Source organism: Cyprinus carpio, chromosome A22 (genome assembly GCF_018340385.1).
Source record: "Cyprinus carpio isolate SPL01 chromosome A22, ASM1834038v1, whole genome shotgun sequence".
In the NCBI taxonomy this organism is placed as follows: Eukaryota; Metazoa; Chordata; class Actinopteri; order Cypriniformes; family Cyprinidae; genus Cyprinus; species Cyprinus carpio.
Window position 1 is genome coordinate 932,538 of NC_056593.1, and position 21,650 is coordinate 954,187.

At 36.4% G+C, this 21,650-nt stretch overlaps 1 pseudogene; it reads right to left on the reverse strand.

Moving 5' to 3' along the window:
- Nucleotides 1-1,085: 1,085 nt before the first annotated feature.
- LOC109088474 lies at nucleotides 1,086-21,146 on the reverse strand (annotated as a pseudogene).
- Between the last annotated feature and the right edge of the window lie 504 nt (nucleotides 21,147-21,650).

A 21,650-nucleotide genomic window follows, 5' to 3' on the forward strand; every position in this document is an offset into this window, starting at 1 on the left:
ATTAACAAAGTTTAATACTTTATCCGAACTATTGTTAGTTTAGAACATGGTTTAGAAGTACGGCTGATACTTACCTCCCCAAACCACAGAGCAGAAAGATTAATTTCGACTTCTAGTTTTCACTTGAAGAGCAAATAAACCATGAGTGCCATAGATATGAAATATGAAACTCGATTATTGGTTTGTTTGATAATTCACACGCTAAACTTCGAGTCTGATCACGATATTGATTAGTAACATTACTCTTGTTACTCGCATTAAAGTTAAATCAACATAAATCGCTGTCATACTGTTTGTTTTGTAAAAGTCTCAAATCGCCTCAGAAATCTGTCCGTTACTTACAGGCACTGCGCATGCGCGACTGGACATTCATGCGCGCCGAACTAATATTTAAAACAAACTGACATATATAATAATAAAAAAACGACCTATAAATTAAATTAAATCTGACATATCCTTCATATTTCGGAATTAAACGGCTATCGCTGTAAGGTACCTCAGGGATAATAAATCGCATCAGCTCACTAAACCTCTACTTTAAACGACCATTACCAGACGCTATAGGCTGTTTACTCGTTAAAAATCGGAGAAACTGAGTTATAATATAAATATATTCTCAAACTAACTGCGTCATGACTGTTTCAATTCGAATTGTAAATCGCACCACAAACTTAAATTACATGGATATTTATGTTATCAGAAAATGTTCAATGGTAAAAACATTATTATAGGACCTTACTTAAAATTAACAAATACTCCAACTAGCCTGAATGAAATATTAAAACTAGTAAATTGCTTCATTTTATAGTTTCTTTGTAACTCACTTTGCATATATTTACGACAGTAATAACATCAAAGCATGAATTATTACCGGCAAATAACTATTAATTAATATTTCTCAGTACTGTAATAATTACACTGTAACAAGAAAATGAAGTAACAACTCTCACCTCAATCTGTGGGATGATGTTTTGTTCTGATAATTAGTTATGATAATTAAAAATTCTAGTATAGTTTCACATTTTATGATCTTTTTTAATAATATTTAGTTGTAATAATCGGAGTTAATCAGTGCAGTGCGGCAGTGAATTGGTCCAAATGATTTTATTAAAAAATGTCATCTCAGGATAATGTAAACCAGTTTAAACACCATCTAAAAATCAGCGGTTCAGTTCATCTGTAACAAACTCGACTACGAGTAAAACGCTCGGTTCTAGAGGATCCGTGACGAGCAGCGCTGAATATGACACGCGTGATCAGGTTTGTTCAGAGGCAGACAAGCAACATTTGTCCATTTTTTTTTTTTGTTTATATGTAACAAGCTGCTTTCCTTTAGCGTCTCGAGAGGAGCATGCAGGGAATGAGTGTCAGTTCGAGTCCTCCAGGCTGCCGCTCTTTTGGTCAGAATTGTCGCACAGGCGGTCCATGATGCTTTGCAGGCTGGGCTGGACGATGCCCATCAGGGGTCTCTGGGAAGGGTCTCCGTTCCAGCAGGCCTCCATCAGCTGCCAGCACTCCTCGTCAAACGTGGACAAACGCTCCGGCCGCGAGCCTGAAAGCAGCAAACACACGGAGTTTACCCAGAGTTCACAGCGCGGCGTCGACGCCGTCCGACGACTGAGGCTCGTTACCTTTCTTGACGTTGGTCCACAGCTGGTCTTTACTGGAGCATTTCTCAAAGGCTTCTGGGAGTTTGACGGAGCCGGAGCAGAGATACCAGAAGAGGATCCCAAACGCGTACACGTCGACGGAGTTATCGTACTTTCCTGTGCGAAAAAACCCAAGCACACGTACGATCAGAAACTGTAACCACAGTAAGGTTTTTCTAAATAAACTTCATGTTGTTGTTGATTTTTCGTTTTCCGTTGTCAAATATAATAAAATTATAATGATATTTTTAAATTTTTCAATTTCAAAAATTACAATTTTATTGTCCAATATTAAAAATCGCATACTATTTTGTCTAAATAAATTACCATTAAATTAATACTTTAATTGTTAAAATCAATGTTAGATTAAAAAAATTAAAGTTGAGTGTTAGGTTACAGAAAGGTAATCTAAACATATAAAACAGAAGAAATGAGCATGAAATATTATTTATATTATAAATATAGATTATTATTATTTGTTCTTTTAATTGTTTTTATTTAATGAAAATGCTAATAGTTTGGCCAGTGTAAGGAATCGCTCGGAGAGCGTCCGGTTAGTGACCTGTGAAGAGTTCCGGTGCCATGTGGATGGGTGTCCCCACGATACTGCCGGACATCATGGCCTCGGGTTTACAGAAGCCCAGGTCAGTGATCTTCGCCCGGTTCTGTTTGTCCAGCTGCACAGAACAACACAAACACACATTATTATGCGGAATGAAGGGATATGAAGGGTTATACTTAAAAATTAAAAAGTGTTGTGAAGCATTATAAAATAAATGAAAATTAAAAATAAAAATTTATGTTTTACAACTGCTTCTTGTGCACGGTCCCTTGTTTTTTCACAATAGATTGAAATAAATAAATAAAGGGATATGGAGCGCTATGACAGGGTAAGGAAGGGATATAAAGCATTATGAAGCGTTCTGCTATGAAGGGCTATACAGCATTATGGAGCGCTATGAGGGAATGGCAACGGCAAAGTGTTATGGACAGGGAAGCATATTATGAATTTTAAAATAAAAATAAAAATTTATGTAAAAAATGTGCATGGTCCCTTTTCAAAATAAATTTAAATAAATGAAGGGTTATGAAGTGGTATGAATGGTTTATGGGAGAGGAAATATAAGCATTATGAAAACGTTATGAAGTGCTATGAAGGGTTATAAAGATATTATGAACCGCTATGAAGAGCTATAGAGTTGTTGTTATTAAGCATTATGAAGGGCGCTATAAAGGGTTACGAAGCTTTTTGAAGTGCTATGAAGTGTTCATGAAGGTGGTTATGATACACTATGATGCTTTTACGAAGTGTTATGATGCTTATGAAGTGTAATGTTGCGTCTCGTCACTGAGAATCAGATGGTGAGATGCAGTTTCCTCACCAGAACATTGCTTCAGCTTGATGTCGCGATGCAGCAGCGACCCTGACCGTCGCAGGAACCGAATCCCCTCCACCACGTCCATAGCGATCTGAAGACGCTCCTTCAGAGACAGACCGGCCTGAGAGAGACAGACTCGTCCATCACAACAACAGACAGAAACCACAGACAGACACACAGACAGACAGCCGTTGTTGTGATGGTACCTTCAGTCCTGTGTAGAGATCTCTGTGTAATCGATCCATGATCAGCAGAACCGCGATACTGGAGCCGCCGCTGTACGAGTGATCGATAACCGACCCGTGGAGATTCACTAAACGATCGTGTTTAGGCAGAGACCTGATGGACACAGAGATCTTCAATGATTAAACAATAATAAACAAATAGGCAGAGACACTACTGGTATTGTATAATCAATAAAATTAAAAAAAAAACCAAAATAGTACTTATTAATAATACTAGAAATAAAAACAGTAAATTTACAAATAATAACAATTATAATAAAAATAATAAGCACTATCGTTATTTTTATTTAAATAATGAAACAATATATTTTAAAAGATACCGAATGAACTCTTTCAATAAAAAAATAAAAATAATATAATTACATATAACAGTATTATTGTAATCATTTTTAAACAATAAATGTAATTAAAACACTAAACTCCAGTGGTGTTACCGTGTGTAGTGGAACTCCAGCGCGAGGTCGTTCCAGTGCTTGTCGTCCGGAGGAACGACTGACTTCAGGGCACACGGGTGACGTCCACCCCAGCTATCACACAGATACACCACACCGTACTGACCCCGGCCCAGCTCACGGCCCATCTTCGGCTTTCCTGAGGACACACACACACACAGAGACTCACACAGAGATCTCACACACACACACACCGTGTGATCCTTGGGTGTGTCTCACCGTGCAGCAGTATGTCTCGCAGCGATCGGCTCTCCAGTGACAGGCGGGCGAGTCGAGGGGCGTGATCCTTCCTGACCCGCAACCACAGGTCTTCAGTTCGCTCCAGACGCCCCGTGTGACCCTCCTCCAGCTGCACACACACACACACACACACACATCGGTACAGGACTTTCATCATGGTGACAACACCAATGACTCTCAACAGAACAGATAAAACTAATATACTACAGAAAAATTACCAAAAATTACAGTAAAATATTAAAATACATTTAACATTACTGGAATATTAAACATAATGGAGGTATTAAAATCCGACTTCTTATAATAAAATACAAAAAACATACTACATAAATACATATAAATTATAAAATACATAATATAATAACAAATAAAAATATACTATGTAGTAATGAATTATGTAATGTAAAATATTATATTTTAAAATATAACATTTCCTAACAACATATTAAATATTAAAACATAATTGGCAATATTACATGTGAATAATATGTATAATAAAATAATGAAAATCAGAAAAGAGATTTATTATGAATAAATGTAATAAAATATAACAGATGTAAAAATTATGATACTAAAATTCATGATTTACTGGCTGGTATTAAAAAATACATATACACACGTATATATTTTTAACATTAAATATAAAAAAATTAAAAAAGAAGTAAATTAATACTTTAATGAACTCTAAACAAATTAAATTAAAATTACAACTAATAAAAATAATAAATCTTGTTTTATTACAATTAAATCATATTTTAACTTATTACAGAAATGTAAGTGAAAACAGTGGCTTGTGGCCATCGAGTATTCAACACCACGAACACTTTCAGAGCTTGCAGTCCTTTATTCGTTCTATATTTAACTGTTTATTTTAAACAAATGAGAAAGAATGAAGTGAGGAGAGTCTGGTGAAGGCACTGACCTGTCGGGAGCGAGGCGGCGAAGGCCTCGTGGGAGCTGTTGAGTCTGGTCCTGAACTGAGAGAGCAGATGCTCTTGGCCAGTTTTTGGCGGCGCTCAGGGCTCTCGATGGCGTCCCTGCGCGACCTTGCGCTTCCACTCGGGCGTGACGGACGGAGGATTGACCCACGTGATGCGGTGGATGATCTGAGGAGACACGAGCGTCAGCCGCCGCACCAGACACGCCAGCGCGCAGGGCATTATGGGTAACTCACCTGTTTGATCTGCTCCCAGAAGAGCCTGGTGACGGAGGAGCCCGAGTGGAAGGTCACCTCCACGTGATACGCAGCGTTCAGGATCTGAGCGAACAGCAGAGACTCACTACACACTGAGAACACCAGCGTCTGAGGCTGCAGTGTTTCTTATCACCAGAAAGTGTGTGAAACATCGCTTCATTCTATTTATAATTATATTTCATTACAAAATTACAAATAATTAAATACATTTACAAAATATGACAATTAAATATTACAGTACCCTACTATACTACTACTATATTAAAATTAATTCAATGTTAATGAATCTAAATTTTTACTGTATATTACTAAATATATACATAATTCTAAAATTGTCTTTTTAATTAAATATAACTTTAATAACAGTATACTACTTAACATACTGTATATTATATTTTTATATGAAATTAACATATTAAAGAATACAAATGCTTACTGTGTGTGTATATATATATATATATATAAATTGTATTAAATTAAAATTCAATATATATTACTTAACATACTGTATATGTATATATGAAATTAATTAATATACCATGTTAATGAATATAAATGTTCACTGTATATTACTTAGATATTACACATAGAAAAATTCTAAAGTTAAAATCATTTTAATTTTAATTATTACCAAATATTATTTTTCTTTAATTACTGTATATTACTAAAGTATGAAATATTAACAAATATGAATTATATATATCTTATATATTATATATATATTATATATATATATATATATTATATTATATATATATATATATATATATTAAATTTAATAAAAATTAATCAAATAATGTTGATTAACATATTACAATTAAGTATTAAACATTAAACGTGTGTTTTAGTGTGTGTGTGTGTGTATATGAGTGTGTGTCTGTGTGTGTGTGTGTATGTGTATATGTGTGTGTGTGTGTGTATGTGTATGTGTATATGAGTGTGTGTGTGAGTGTGCGTATATGTGTGTGTGTGTGTGTGTGTGATTGTGCGTAGTGAGTGTGTGTGTGTGTGTATATGATTTGTGTGTGTATGTATGTGTGTGTGTATATGTGTGTATGTGTGTGTGTGTGTGTATATGTGTGTATGTGTGTGTGTGTGTGTGTGTGTGTGTGTGTGTGTGTGTGTATGTGTATGTGTATGTGTGTGTGTGTGTGTGTGTGTGTGTGTGTGTGTGTGTGTATGTGTATCAAAAGCTTTTTTTTTCTGATATTGTGTATTGTGTGTGTGTGTATATGAGTGTGTGTGTGTGTGTATATGAGTGTGTGTGTGTGTGTCACCTGTTTGAGGTGGTTGGAGGTGACGTTGCTGCAGGACTCAGGTGTGCTCTTCTCCAGGCTGCCCAGGCATCTCTCCAGTGTCCCCACGAAGCTCTCTCTCAGGTAGTCCACAGAGCTGGTCAGTTTATTAGCCACGGCCTGATTGAGTCGCACCACGATCAGATCCTGGATCTGACTGATGCACATCTTAATGTCCTTCGAGCTCACCGGCTCGCCGTTAGACAATATGATGATGTCTGAACACACGCACACACACACACACACAGACTGATGTCAGCTACACAAACACTGACCGCTCTATATTACCAGGACAGGCCGCTCGTTAACACTAATGAATTCCCTCTGACACACAATAATAGAGCAACTATCAGTGGACTTCCCCTCACACACACACACACACACACACACACACATTCACACACCACAGCAGATCTTCCCCTCACACACACACACACACACACACACACACACATTCACGTTTGACCACAGCAGATCCACACACACACACACACGCTAGTAAAGGGGAAGTTAACATGCTGTAAACTGCTCTTCGTGTGTGTCTCTTTAAATGCAAATGAGCTTCTGCTCCCAGCCCCCTTTCCAGAAGAGGGCGGGGCCTTTACAGCTCCTGCCTCGGTTTCTATGGCAACAACAAACAATGAACTGAACTCTTATTTTGCCCATTAAAGCATGAACTAACGATGTAAACAAAAACCTTCATGAAATCTACATGACTTCTGTGCTAACTAAAAAATAAAAAATAACCCAAATAATATAACTGGAAAAAAACAAGACTACAATAAACACACCTCCAAAACTGACTAACATATAATAGAAATGCTCAATAAAATGAACTGAAAGTTAATTTTAGTTTTAGACAAAAAATAAGCTAAATTAATGATGTCATTTTTTTGACATTAATTCAAATTTATTAAAAAAAAACTGAAATAAAAGCTAAATTAACGATGTAAAATTTTAAATGTAATTTTGTTTTTCTAATGAAAAAAATTACTCTAAAAATAACGACAGAATGAAAACTAATCAAAAATAAACTATATAGACACAATAAAATGAACAAAAATAGAAATAAGATTAACATTTTTTTTTAGTTTTTATGATTTGCTAATGAAAACTAATCCAAACTAAACTAAAGCGAAACTGTACACTAGACATAAACTGTGTTATGAGAAGTGTGACCGGCGCAGCGTTGACCTCTGACCTGTGAACTGCAGGTTAGCGGCGTCCTCCAGCAGCTGCTCCTTCATGCAGCTCAGCGTCTCCACGATCATGTCCTTCATCTCCTCCTGCTTGCGGTTAGCGATGGCCATCAGGGAGCTGAAGAGTTCTCCCTCCTTCTCGCGCGTGTACTCCAGCCTCCGCGGCGTGATCTGAAGATCCCTCTGCATGTCGAACGCCTGACACAACGATTACACACTCCTTACTCAACGTTTTAGCTTATTAAACACACAACTGGTTCATGGTAGTTGCATTCATTCATGTTAAAAGTTCTTGATTTTAATGTTTTAGAAAGGACAATGAATGGTAGCGAAATGCTAGTCACTTGCTTATCATGCTAACGACATGCTAGCCACTTGATAATAATGCTGGCGACATGCTAGTCACTTGCTAATCATGCTAGCAAAATGCTAGTCACTTGATAATCATGTTAGCAACATGGTAGTCACTTGTTAGTCATGCTAGTCATGCTAGCAACATGCTAGTCACTTGCTAGTCATGCTAGCAACATGCTAGTCATGCTAGCAACATGCTAGTCACTTGCAAATGCTAACAACTTGCTAGTTACATGCTAATCATGCTAGCGACATGCTAGTAACTTGCTAGTCATGCTAACAACATGCTAGTCACTTGCTAATCATGTTAGCAACATGCTAGTCACTTGCTAATCATTCCTAACAATGCTTGTTAAGGCTGAAACATGCTAGTCACATGCTAGTCATGCTAGCAACATGCTAGTCACTTGCAAATGCTATAAAATTTTTATTTTTATGTGCTAATCGTGCTAGCGACATGCTAGTAACTTGCTAGTCATGCTAACAATGTTGGCTAGTCTGTTGGTAATTTGATTGTGTTAGCAACATGCTAGTCACTTGCTAATCATTCTAACAACATGGTAGTCACTTGTTAGTCATGCTAGCAACATGCTAGTCACTTGTTTAAGTAATGCAACATGCTAGTCACTTGCTAATCAGTAACACATGCTAGTCACTTGCTAGTCATGCTAACAACATGCTAGTCACTTGCTAATCATGTTAGCAACATGCTAGTCACTTGCTTATGTTAGCAACATGCTAGTCACTTGCTAATCATTCTAACAACATGGTAGTCACTTGTTAGTCATGCTAGCAACATGCTAGTCACTTGTTAGTCATGCTAGCAACATGCTAGTCACTTGCTAATCATGCTAACAACATGCTAGTCACTTGCTAATCATGCTAGCAAAATGCTAGTAACTTGCTAATCATTCTAACAACATGCAAGTTACTTGCAACATGCATATCATGCTAGTAACATGCTAATCAAACCAACAATATGTTAGTAACAGTGTTATTATGATGATAATAATGCTAATAATGATGGTAATATTTTTTGAAAAATTTTATAATCTAATTTTTAATATTTATTTTTTTTCTTAATGCTTTTAAATTTGATTTTAGGTTTTATAATGGGCTTTCTCAGCTTGTCTGGACAAACTCTTATCTAGCTGTAAAATATTAGCAGAATGAAGAACATGTAGTACTAGTTTAACTAAAACAGGGGGAAAAGGCTTTACGTGAACTTTAACAAAAATAAAAAAAAAATAGAAAAAATATTTTATTTCAGCTAGTTGCTGCTTATTTTATTTCTATATTTATCTTATATTTATTATTTTAGTTTATTTAAAAAAAAATATTTTTGCTTTATTTGGTTTTATTTTTATAATATAGAAAATTATAATTTTATTTGTTTAGTTTAACTGTTAATTTTGATTTTTTTTTTTTTTTTTTTTTTATTTTCTTTTATAATATTTAATTTAGATCAAAAGCTGCATCTGTAACTGCAACGAAGAAAAACAATGAAATTTAACCCTTTGTTTTTATTTATTTGTGGTATTTCCCACATAAATTAAAAGACATTAACAGATGTGTTTTATGCGCAAGTAGCGAGACATTTTTCAGAACATTTCCAAAACCAGTAACAACTACATTAGTGCTCAAAAGTTTGGAATAATTAAGATGTTTTAATGTTTCTGAAAGAAGTCTCTTCTGCTCACCAAGGCTGTGTTTATTTGACACAGTAAATTAAGATTTTTTTATGTATGTGTAGTTTTTTTGTAATTTTAAAATGCTGTATTATTTTTTATTTATTTGTCTTCTGCTCACCAAGGCTGTGTTTATTTGACACTGTATTTTCCAAGCATCCTTTACTCTCCATTCTTCAGTTGTCACCTGAGAGTGTCACATGATCTTCAGAAATCATTCTAATATGATGATTTGCTGCTCAAGAAACATTTCTGATTATTATCAATGCTGATTTTTTACAAAAAGATTAAAACGAATGTGTTCTTTTATTATTGCTTGGACAAAATGCTGCACGTTTCTCTTTTAACACTATATTTATTTTATTATTTTGGAATTTGATTTTTTTTGTTTTTTGTTGTTTTTTATTGATTGTTTTTTACTCATTTGTGAGTCGCTTTGGATAAAAGCATATAAAAGCATCTGCTAAATGACAAAATTGAAATAATGTAAATGTATATTTCATACTGGAGCTTAAGCGTTTCCTTGGTTACCGCTGTAAACAAAGCACTTATAAACACTGCAGCAGGTGGAGCTTAAAGCGTTTCCTAATGTATATTTCATGCGGTTCCTTGGTTACCGCTGTAAACAAAGCAGCGCTGCACTTATAAACATTAATATGCTTCATACAGAGGCAAGATGAAAAGAAACAATACCATCTAAACTTTTCTAAAGACAGTAAGTTCCCCTCAGACATACATTCATATAAACTCCTGCCTTTAATTGAATCGTGATTTGTTTAGCATCTCAACAGATTTAAATCGTCACATATTTGAATCAATTTTCAACTGACTCGCGTTCATCGTTATATCCTTATGGAAAACAGTAATATTTTAGTGGAAACTGTGATGCAGGATTCACAGCGTTGATTAGAAGCAGAGCTCTTGTGTGAAGCAGGATGTGTTGTGCTGTGGTCACCTGGTTGATGAAGAGGTCGAGGCAGCGGCAGTGGACGGTGTTCAGCAGCGAGGCGGCCTCCACCTGTTGGTTCTGCAGCAGCTGTCGGGTGAAGGGCACCAGCAGGCGCTGCAGCCGCTCCAGACTCTCTCCCACAACACTCTGCATCTTGCCGGGCGTCTGTGCCGGAGCCCCGCAGGCACAGTTTCCCGCCGCTCCGGCCACGAGCTCCAGGGACAGCAGCTGCCTGTGGAGGGCCCCGGGGTCTGAGGGGCCGCCGGGGGTCCGGATGAAGCAGACGGGGAACGGCAGCACCTCCCGCACCTTCTGCAGGTCGCTCACCTGCTCCTCACTCAGCACGTCCTTACTGACGGCGTAGAGGATGATGGGAAGGATGCTGCGCTTGCAGTCCTCCAGAGCCTCCTCCACCGGCTGCACGCCGCGGCACGGGACGACCATGATCTTCACCTCCTGAACACAACACGCCATCAGCTCGTTAAAATTATGTCACATGTCGATGCATGATTGAAATACATATCACGGGACGACCATGATCTGAATATATTTGTATGTCACATGTCGATGCATGATTGAAATACATATTAATATATTCAAATCTTTATTTATGCATATTTCTACACTTCACTTTTCTGTCATAATTGAATAAAATTATACTCATCAACTAAAATTAGTGTAAAATTTACTAAAATATGAATATGAATATGAATATATCCCTTATGTCAAAACAAAACTAAATTAAACATTGAATAACAAAACATTAAATTGAATAATTAAAATGTTATTTCAGGAGATGAGACTTTCACATCAAAAACATTTTTAACATGTTTTTATTTTGATACGTGAAGTAATAGAAATTAAATTTCAAAAATTGATTAATAAATAGTTAATCAAATTTCAATATTTGGTCAATTAAATTTAATAAATTAAATTTTAATATTTGCTCAATAAATGGCTAATTACATTTTAATATTTGATCAATTAAATTTGGTCAAAATCTTTGTAAATTAAGACAATTTGTCAACTAAAATTAGTGTAAGTGTTTGCCTAAAGTTAATGAATATGATATGACAAAAGATATTTTAACATGTTTTTTGTTTTGACACATGGATAAAAAAAAATATATATATGATATGACAAAAGATATTTTAACATGTTTTTAAATTATATTAACATACATATAAAAAAAATATATATACAATATGTTTGAATGTTTAGTCAATTAAACGGTCAATATGACACAGATTAAAACAATGTATGTTGATGAATGAATGGCATGAAAAATATTCGCAAAAGAAAAAATATCCTTTCAATTACGACAAAAAAAAAGTATGATTAAAACAAAAAGCAGTGTAAAATTTTGCAACAATAAATAAATTAAATTGCATTAAAACAGAAAAAAGTACTTTATGTGTCTTAGTTTTTAAACCAGTTAATATCCACGGTCACTTTTGTTTACTGGATAAAGATTTTAACAATTATTTTTGCAGAGATTTATTAATATGCCATTGCATATTAGAAAGCAATATATTAATTACAGACATTTGTGATTTATTTTGGCTTAGGCCTGAAGCGTGGGAGCCCTGAGCGCAGTGTGAAATCAGGCTTGTGTAGGTGAGAAGTGTTTCTTCTGATAAAGCAGTGTGTTCCTCTGGGAACCCGTTCAAGAAATATTAGACATGGCTGGTCGAAGTTCGACTGTGATTAATCCAAAGCGGGTGCGTCAGAGCGAGAATAAAGAGCGCTAGCACACGAACACAATAGAGTCAGTCAGCGCCGTCTCTGACACAACAGCCATAGAGCGCTCGAGTCTCTCTGGAACAAAGATGGCCTGCAAACACAGCCGCCGGAGCCCATCAGACCTGAGCCCAACAAAGATCCGATTCAAACACCTCTAACATGACAACCGCGCATGTGTGTGTGTGTGTGTGCTTCAGCAGGAATTTCACTGCCCACCGTCAGAGTACGCTCGGGCCCGCACTCATTAACGTCTCTGTGTTAACGTGTGTGCGCGGATCCAAAACAGACGGGGTTCATTTGAGAGCAGACGTGATTCTAGCAGATGTATGTGACGGCAAACCTTTAAACTGCAAGAGAGAATCATGCAGAAAAACCTGACTGAGACAAACACACTGTTTGAGTCTGATCTGAGACCTTCATCAGAGTCTGATTCAAGACAGATCTGAAACCAGTCTGAGTTTCTGAGTCTTTCTTAAGACTTTTTTTTAGTCTGTTTCAGGACTTATGCTAAATTGGTTAGAGTCTGATTTGAGGCTGATCTGACTTAGACTTAAGTGATCCGAGTCTGTTTTGCAACCAATTCCAGACCTTAATAAGTCTGATGCAAAACTGGTCTGACTCTGATGTAAGACACATTTGGGGTTGAGTCTGATTCAACACAGATCTGAAACCAACTGGAGTCTGATATCCCACTGATCTGAGTCTGATTTGACTGATCTGTAATTGATCAGAGTTTGACATCAGACTTATCTAAGTGTTTTAGACCTGTTGGAGTCTGATTTGGAACTGATCTCAGATCTGATTTGACTTGAACGACATCTGACCTGCATCAGAGTCTGATTGGGAACTGATCCAAAACGGAGTCTGATGTGTGACCAATCACAGACCTTAATGAGTCTGATGGTATTTGACTCTGATTTGAGTCCCATCTGAGGTCGAGTCTGATTCAAGATAGATCTGAAACCAATCTGAGTCGGAAAGTCTGATCTCACACTGATCTAATTCTGATCTGACACTAATCTTAGACAAACTGAAGCCTGATCGAACACGGAGTCTGATCTGAAACTGATGTGACTTTGACCAAAGTGACCCGAGTCTGATTTGCCTCCGATCTAAGACCTAATAAGTGACTCCGATTTGAAACTGATTCAAGAGTTTAGTTTGACTTATTTGTAGTGTTTTTTATGGTTTTTTTGTATGATTTTGTCTATGACTGAGTCTGTTGTTATAATGATGTAAAGATGTTGAAAGTTCTTTTGTTTTTTTTTTGAGTAGACTAATCAGAATCAGAGTCTGTTTTGAGTCTGATCTAAGAGATCTGAACCGGTCCAAACACTGAGCCCAATTCAAACTCTTTTCAGTCATGAAAACAAACAAACTAATGAAAGAAAGGAATCCAGCCGTGACTGAATCCACCAAGTATTTATAGGAGGCTCCCGGGATACAGTTTTCCCGTCGCCATGGAGACACACACATCATCATAGCAGCAACCAGTGCCCTTATTTTTCACTGGTGGTCATGTGAAGTGCACCAGACCCAAGAGCAGGGTTACATAAACACCAGGAAAGGAGAGAAGAGAAACTGATTGATGCAAAAACTCATCTCACAGAAACAAATCACATTTGTTTTTGTTTTTGTTTTTGAGAAAACGACGCGAGCCCTGCCGCTCCTGACCTGCAGCAGTGCGTGATGGAGCGTGATCTCTCCACTTCGGCCCATCCTCACCAGAGCCGCTGCCTGCAAGCAGGTCCTCCACACTCCCTGGATTTCCAGGTCCTCGCATGGCACCGTGTCCCCAGCGTCCACAAAGTGCGCCGCCAGCATATGATGCACCAGTCTCGTACTGTGCTCCCCCGGCAGCGCCAGGCTCAACCCGCGTCTGACGGCCGTGTGTTGTGAATCACAGCTTCCTCCTTCTGCAGGCCCCGCCCTCCGGCCCACAGGCCCCGCCCACCTCTGAGCCCAGGGGGAGGAGCTTCTCTCCCAGCAGGCAATTGAGCAGCTGGTATCGGGCCGAACAGTCCTGGCCCAGGATGAGGATGTAGGGGGCTCTACCGACCACATTCTGCAGATAGTCCTCCTCGTGACGCGGGAGCGAGATGCAGCTGAGCTGATCTGAGACACAGAGAGAAACAAAGAGACTGATGTTTAACATACATCACACCAGTCAAAATATCGGCACATTTTAGCTTGGACTGGGCTTGAAAACACAATGTAAAATTGCAATATTTTTCAGCCTTTTACAATACTTTATATAAATCTGGATATTTATGTATTTTTTTTCTGAACATAGGTTTAAAATTGTATATTGTTCCCTCCATTTCAACCAAACAGTTATTTTAAAAACAATAGGTTTAATATTGTATATTGTTTAGTTTTTTTATAATAATGGGTTGTTTTAAAAAATGTTTTTTATTATATTAGTGAAAGGATGGTTTGAATTTGAACATTTATATTCATATGCATCAATATAGCATCTGACAGCAATATTTACCTATTTTTAACAAAACATTTTGACTTTTTTTTTCTTCATATTTTATTTAGTAGATTTAACATAAATTTTAATATTTTTGTATTTTCTCCAGAAATAGGCTTAAATTGTCATTTTTTCCCCACTACATTTTAACCAATTAGTAATTTTAAAAGATTTTAAATCATTAAAGAATGTGTAAAATACAGGAAAAAAATGTTTTTTAAACAATCAAGGCAAGCTTTCATACAGTTTTTTATTAAATGAATGAAAGGAAAAATCATGTCTGAACATATTTCACGGGAAAATGTAGCTATTTATATTTTTAACAAAAATCTTTTCTTATATTTTATTTAGCAGATTTTCCAATAAAACTGAAAACCCACCAGTTTGGTCAAAAAAAAAACGAAAAAACTAAAACAGTTTAATTCATTAAAATGCCACACAGACTTACATAAATATTTTAGAGTTATAATGCAAATGAATTGATTAGTTGAATTAAAGTTATAAATTGATTTGATTAAATGGATTGAATTTAACTTACTAACCTGTTTTTGATATTAAAGTTTAAATCATTAAAAAAAAACTCTCTTTATGAAACTTAATGAACAAATAAAAAGCTCATCAAACACCAAATCAGGGTTATTATACTTTACTAAAACTATTAAAAATAATCTTTACTTGAATTAAAATAAACGTTAACTAAAATAAAATCAAATGTAAAAAAGATTATTATTATACTTTTCTGGGTTATTATACTTTACTGTTTTTTCTTTTAAACAAATACAGCCTAAATGTAAAAATTTATTTTTTTTTTTTATTTAGATTGTTTACAGTTAATGAATTTCTATTTTTAATTAATACAGAATTTGTAGAATAATTATTTTTTTTTTTAATTACAAAAAAATAAATAAAACTAACAAACAAAACAAAATTACTAAAAATATAAATATTTAATAAAAACTATAATAGTATAGTATAATACTGCACCATGTATATATCAGGGATATTGAATGCATCCCTGTCTGACGCTGAACAAAGCCGAACTGAAGTAAGAGAGAGTGCTGTGCTGGAGAAAGCAGGCCCAGAAAAACAAGCGCTGCAGCAGTGTTGAGTTAGCTGTGTGTCCTGAGGCCTGCATCTCATGACCGTCTCTGAGCCGCTCACAGAGCCGCCAGTCATTCAGGTTATTATTAGGAAGTGCTCATAATCCCAGCGCTGCTGAGTCACTGCCTTATACAACAGCCGCGCTCACCGCATAATCTGTGCCGCACGCTAACAAACCACAATCATGATTCATGCTGCGCCAGAGAACTCACTAACAACCGTCTGAGTGCAGGGAATCATCTCTAAGACGCTTGAGCACAGCTGTCAGGATAAAAAAAAAAAGGTGCTAAAAATTCAAAGGTGCTAATTCACAATTAAACGGTTAGTGCAAAAAAAAAAATGTTTTTAAATCTGGGGATCATTTTGAGGTAAGCAACTATAGACCTATCAGCTTATTGCCAGTAGTCTCAAAGGTTGCAGAAAAGGTAGTTCTAGAACAACTGATATCTTATCTTAATACAGCTAAGGCTAGTTTACACTGTATGCAATTTGGTTTTAGAGTAAATCATGCTACTGAAACAGCTTCTTTACATTTAACAGAGCAGATAAAATCTAAACTTGACAAAGGTGGAACAGTTGGTGCTATATTTTTAGATTTGCGCAAAGCCTTCAACACGATTAATCACAACGTTATTCTCTTAATGAACTAAGATCCAATTTTAATCTGGGGCTTTAGCATGGATCTCCTCATATTTATCAAATAGACAGCAATGTGTAAAAATTAAAGGGGTTCACTCCAATAACCTAAACTGGACAATAGGCGTACCCCAAGGATCAATACTAGGCCCTTTATGGTTTCGTTTATTATTAATGATCTCCCACAGCAGTGTGAAGGTAGGCGTACCCCAAGGATCAATACTAGGCCCTTTATGGTTTCGTTTATTATTAATGATCTCCCACAGCAGAGAAACAGTTAGCAGCTGAAAAGCTAAATGTTGCTATGGAAAGTATTACTCAGTGGTTAGAGCAATCGTGTCTTACCCTGAACACTGGCAAAACAAAAGGGATGTTTTTTTCTAAAATGAATGTGTTCTTCCAGTGCAGATATTTTTATAAACGGTGAAAAGATCGAAATTGTTACTGAGTATAATTATCTTGGTTTAACGCTGGATCCAAATCTTAGTTTAAAAAAAAAAACATTTAAAGAAATTGGTGAGGACTATAAAATATAACTTGATACATTTCAGACAAATTAGACCGTGTCTACTCACTGATGTAGCTAAGACTTTTATACATGCTACAATCTTTTCTCATCTGTCATACTGTCTGACATTTTGTTAGGGGCCAGCAGAATAAACTGTTATTAAAACGCCCCGTTAAAATCTCTTTTAATAAGCGACTTTAAAAACCTACCAATGTCCACGACTGTAGAGTATTTTGAAGAAATAACATTTTTTGAGCTTTGATAATTTTACACTTATACACACACACGCATACACACATACATACACACATAATTTTTTACATGGTTTGGCCCCGTCTGATTTTGTGTGTTTTCGCTCTACAGTCTCTAGATCATCATCTACTAGTGACTGTGTTGTTCCTTTTCGTCATTCTGTCTTGGGGTTATCATCTTTCTCAGTGAAAGCTGTTATTCACTGGAACACTCTACCAGAAGACATCACAGCTATTGACATATTTAAATTAAAACTAAAATCTTATTTAAAACCATCTAGCCATTGGCTAAATTCGGTACAATGCATGAAATGGAAATATTTATGTTTAAATTGCACATGGTCACTTTTCAAATTTTTTTTAATAATAATAATAATAATGTATATGTATATATGTGTAAGGTTGCTAATTTGCAACTAAACAACTAGCATCGAAATTGAGCAAAAATAAATAAAATTATAGGATTATTTTGTAGCATTTTTGCAGTTAAATGATTAGCAATGAAATTACGCAAAAAATATTTTAGACACACACACACACACACACAAATGTTTTATAGCATTTAAAGTTGATAATTTGTAATTTAAAAAACAGAAATGCGCAATATGTATGAAAAATTATATATATAACTGTATTGATTTTTATGTTTGATAAATCATTGTTTGTGTTTATATGGGTTTTTAAAGTTGCTAACTCATAGTTAGGGTTGCTTATGGGTAGTTTAAATTTGGTTATTTTTTAAGAATCTTTTAAAAATGTTTTGTTTTTTGAAGTTTTTTAGCAGATTTTTTGTGTTTTTGTTAGTCTATTTGCAGATAAATCTTTAGCAAAGGAAAAATTTTGTTAGTCTATATTTATATATATATAATATATATATATATATATATATAGTATATACATATACATATATATATATATACACATCTATATATAAATATACACTGTATATATGTTGTAGCATTCATGATTAGTAACAGAATTGTGCAAAAAATAAATGCAATTTTCTATATAGCTTCAGAGCTGTGCACTCAGAGTGAACTAGCAGACGCCGCAGGAACGCTGTTGTGTTTCCAGCATCAAAGACTTAAAGACATTGTTTACAGCAGATTGAAGCAGAGATGAAGCGCATGAGTGCAGATTGTGATCATGAGCGTCTGCACCGCAGCTCCTGCAGGACGTGTGTTTACATGCGGCTCATGAGGGCGTGGCCAGAGCTGCCGTGATTGGTCAAAACGAGCCCGAGCGCGAGACGAGCTCCGACAGGCCTGAGGACCGGGACGCGCTTCAGTATAAATCACAGTCCACAGAAACATGTGGGCTCCAGGGAATGCACAGGGGTCATGTGAGACGGGTCAAAGGTCGCGGTGTGAGACGTCAGCAAGTCTGAGATGACACTGAGCACTGCTTCAGTCGCTTCTCTGTGGCTGATTAAAGCACACTCAATTATTTTGTTTGGGAAACAGAGGAGGATTGTTTCGTAAGAGGCAAACTCCTTTGTTACAGGAAAGAGGACAACAACCGCACCTACACACACTCACACACACACACACACACTCTCTCACACACACACCTACACATCATCAAAGTAACTAGACCGCACACAATCCTGCTCATATTTCTAACACTAACTCATGACACAGACTCCACATTACACTGATGAGAAGTTTAGGAAAATGTGTTTAAATGCCATGAAAATAATATCATAACAAAAAAGTCAAATATAATTTGTGTGTGTGTGTGTGTGTGAGTGTGTGTGTGTGTGTGTGTGAGAGAGAGAGAGAGTTACAGTGTAAGAGTGAGTGTGTGAGAGAGTGTGCGTGTATGTGTGTGTGTGTGAGAGAGAGAGAGAGAGAGAGAGAGAGAAAGTGTGAGTAAGAGTGTGTGTGTGTGTGTGTGAGAGAGAGAGAGAGAAAGTAAGAGTGTGTGTGTGTGTGTGTGTGTGTGTGTGTGTCAGTGTCCTCATTGAAGTACTGTGGAGTGTTTAGTTCTGGGTTCAGTTGAATGTGACTCTGTTCACGGCTGTTAAGCTGCTTATTTCTGCACTAAATCCTGTTTGAGACATTTTCTGCTGTAAACGCTAAACCTGAGAAACACACACACACACACACACACACACACTGTCATCAGGAATCAGCATCACTGATAACTAACAACACATTCACAGACACAAGCCGATAACCAATATCTCGAACCGATATTCACTCTCTTACATGGTTCATCACTCATCTGATAACAGATCTACTGATTATTGACTCTATTTGTATTTTAAAAATAAAGCCCAGACACAATATTTAAGTAACTTAATGAATCACTATATTAAAAACTTTATAAATATCAGTATGTTGTTGTTATTTACTAAAACGTAATGTTTTTTTTTTTTTTTTTTGCCTTTTTAACCGAAATAAAGCTGAAACAAAACTTGGAATAAAAATTTATATATTTATTTATATATATATATATATATATATATATAGATATATATCTATATATATATTATATATATTGTTTTTTTTTTTTTTTAAATGTTGTTGCCTTCACAACTTACTGGAAAAAACTGATTTGTGAAGGCGAAGTACTAAATTCACCAAAACTAGATCTGAAATAAAAATATGTTTGTAAGCTTGATGGAAATATTTATTTAAAATAAATTATAGAAGAGAAAATGCAAAGACTTTTAACAAATATTTAATCAAAAGAAGTACTAAAAAAAGCTCATATTTCAAAATAGTACTACAAATAGTAAAATAGTATATAAAAAGTACTTTAATAATAATGTTTAGAAATGTGACGCTTAATAAATAGAGAGAAACATTAGGGAGGTAATGTTATATATCGGTCATATTTAACTAAATATATCTGAATATACAGCAACAAAAAAAAAAAAAAATGTAAATCCCGAAATGCATAAATAATGATTATACATATTATGCTTTTATAATTGTAGTCACTTATTATTGTCTATTATTTATTATTAATTTTAACTATTATTTTACAACTAATTATAGTTTTAAAATCTTATTTATTGGTAATGTTTATGTTTTACGGATTAGTTTATATTTCCAGGTTTAACTGTACACACCCTGGCGGATGGATACACCGCACTCACCGGAGTCCAGAGCTGAAGTGCTGCTGCACGCGTTACTGTGGTTCTGTCGGATCTCTCGGAAGAAGCTGACGGTCTCCTTCAGGTTCTTCTTCAGGAACACGTTGTGTTTGTTGTAGTGGCTGAAGGCTCGGGTCAGATCTCTGACCAGCGGGCTGTTCTTCTGCGGGTTCTCCATCCTGACCCGGAGCGAGTCCGCGTCACATATCCATCCGAACTCCCGCCGTTTCTGCAGAGGCCCGATCACTGCAGGATGGACCGAGCCGAGCCGACACAACAACAACAACAACCAGCGGTGTGTGTGTGTGTCAGTGCATCAACACACACACACACACACCAGCGGTTTGTTTGTGTGTCACACACACACACACTCCCTCTCACACACGCGACAGCCGCCTCCCGTTAACCGGGCCGATATCGGCGCTCGGGAGGCTCGACGGACGCGGTTCGGATCGGTAGCACACACTCGGGCGGACTGGAGGCCGAACCGGGTCGCTGGTCGCGCTTGGCGGCTGTTCGGCAGCTTGTGTTCCGCGCGAACGAGCGCCGATCATCGATAATCCCGGTGTTTGCGTCGGTTCGCCTCGAGAATCTTTCACTTTTCAGACTAAATGCAGGAGTTTTGCACTACCAACCGCTGCCCGTCTAATTTGGCGACGCTCGGTGGGCGGGGCCAAAGTGGTGCATGCTGGGAAATGCAGTCCGCTCAGCCTAGCGAACATAAACAAAATGCGTACGAAAAAGACGTAGAGAAATATACACTACTAAAAAAAATTATAATTGCGTAATAAAATTATTTTAATATCACCTCACACCCCTTTCTAACTTATTTATTTATTTATTTATTTATTTGATCGCTGTGTGTAAACATTAGCTTCCAGTTAATCTTTATCCTCTTTTTTTATTCAGTTACAATAAAAAAAAAAAGTTGTGGAATTGTCACAACCTCCTCTTTTTCTGTGAAACTAAGGATTGTGTGTCACATAGCATAAATGCTGTGATGCATACTCAGTGTCGTACACTACATGTACTCAGTAGCTTGTAGTGCAGTAGCCTGGCGCCCTCTAGTGTTTAATAATCTGCTGAGAACCCAACACTACTTCACATCCCTCACAAATCAGTGCTTTTGTGATTATTACCACATTTCTCTTCTGCTTGCATGAATATACCCTAATATAAACACACAT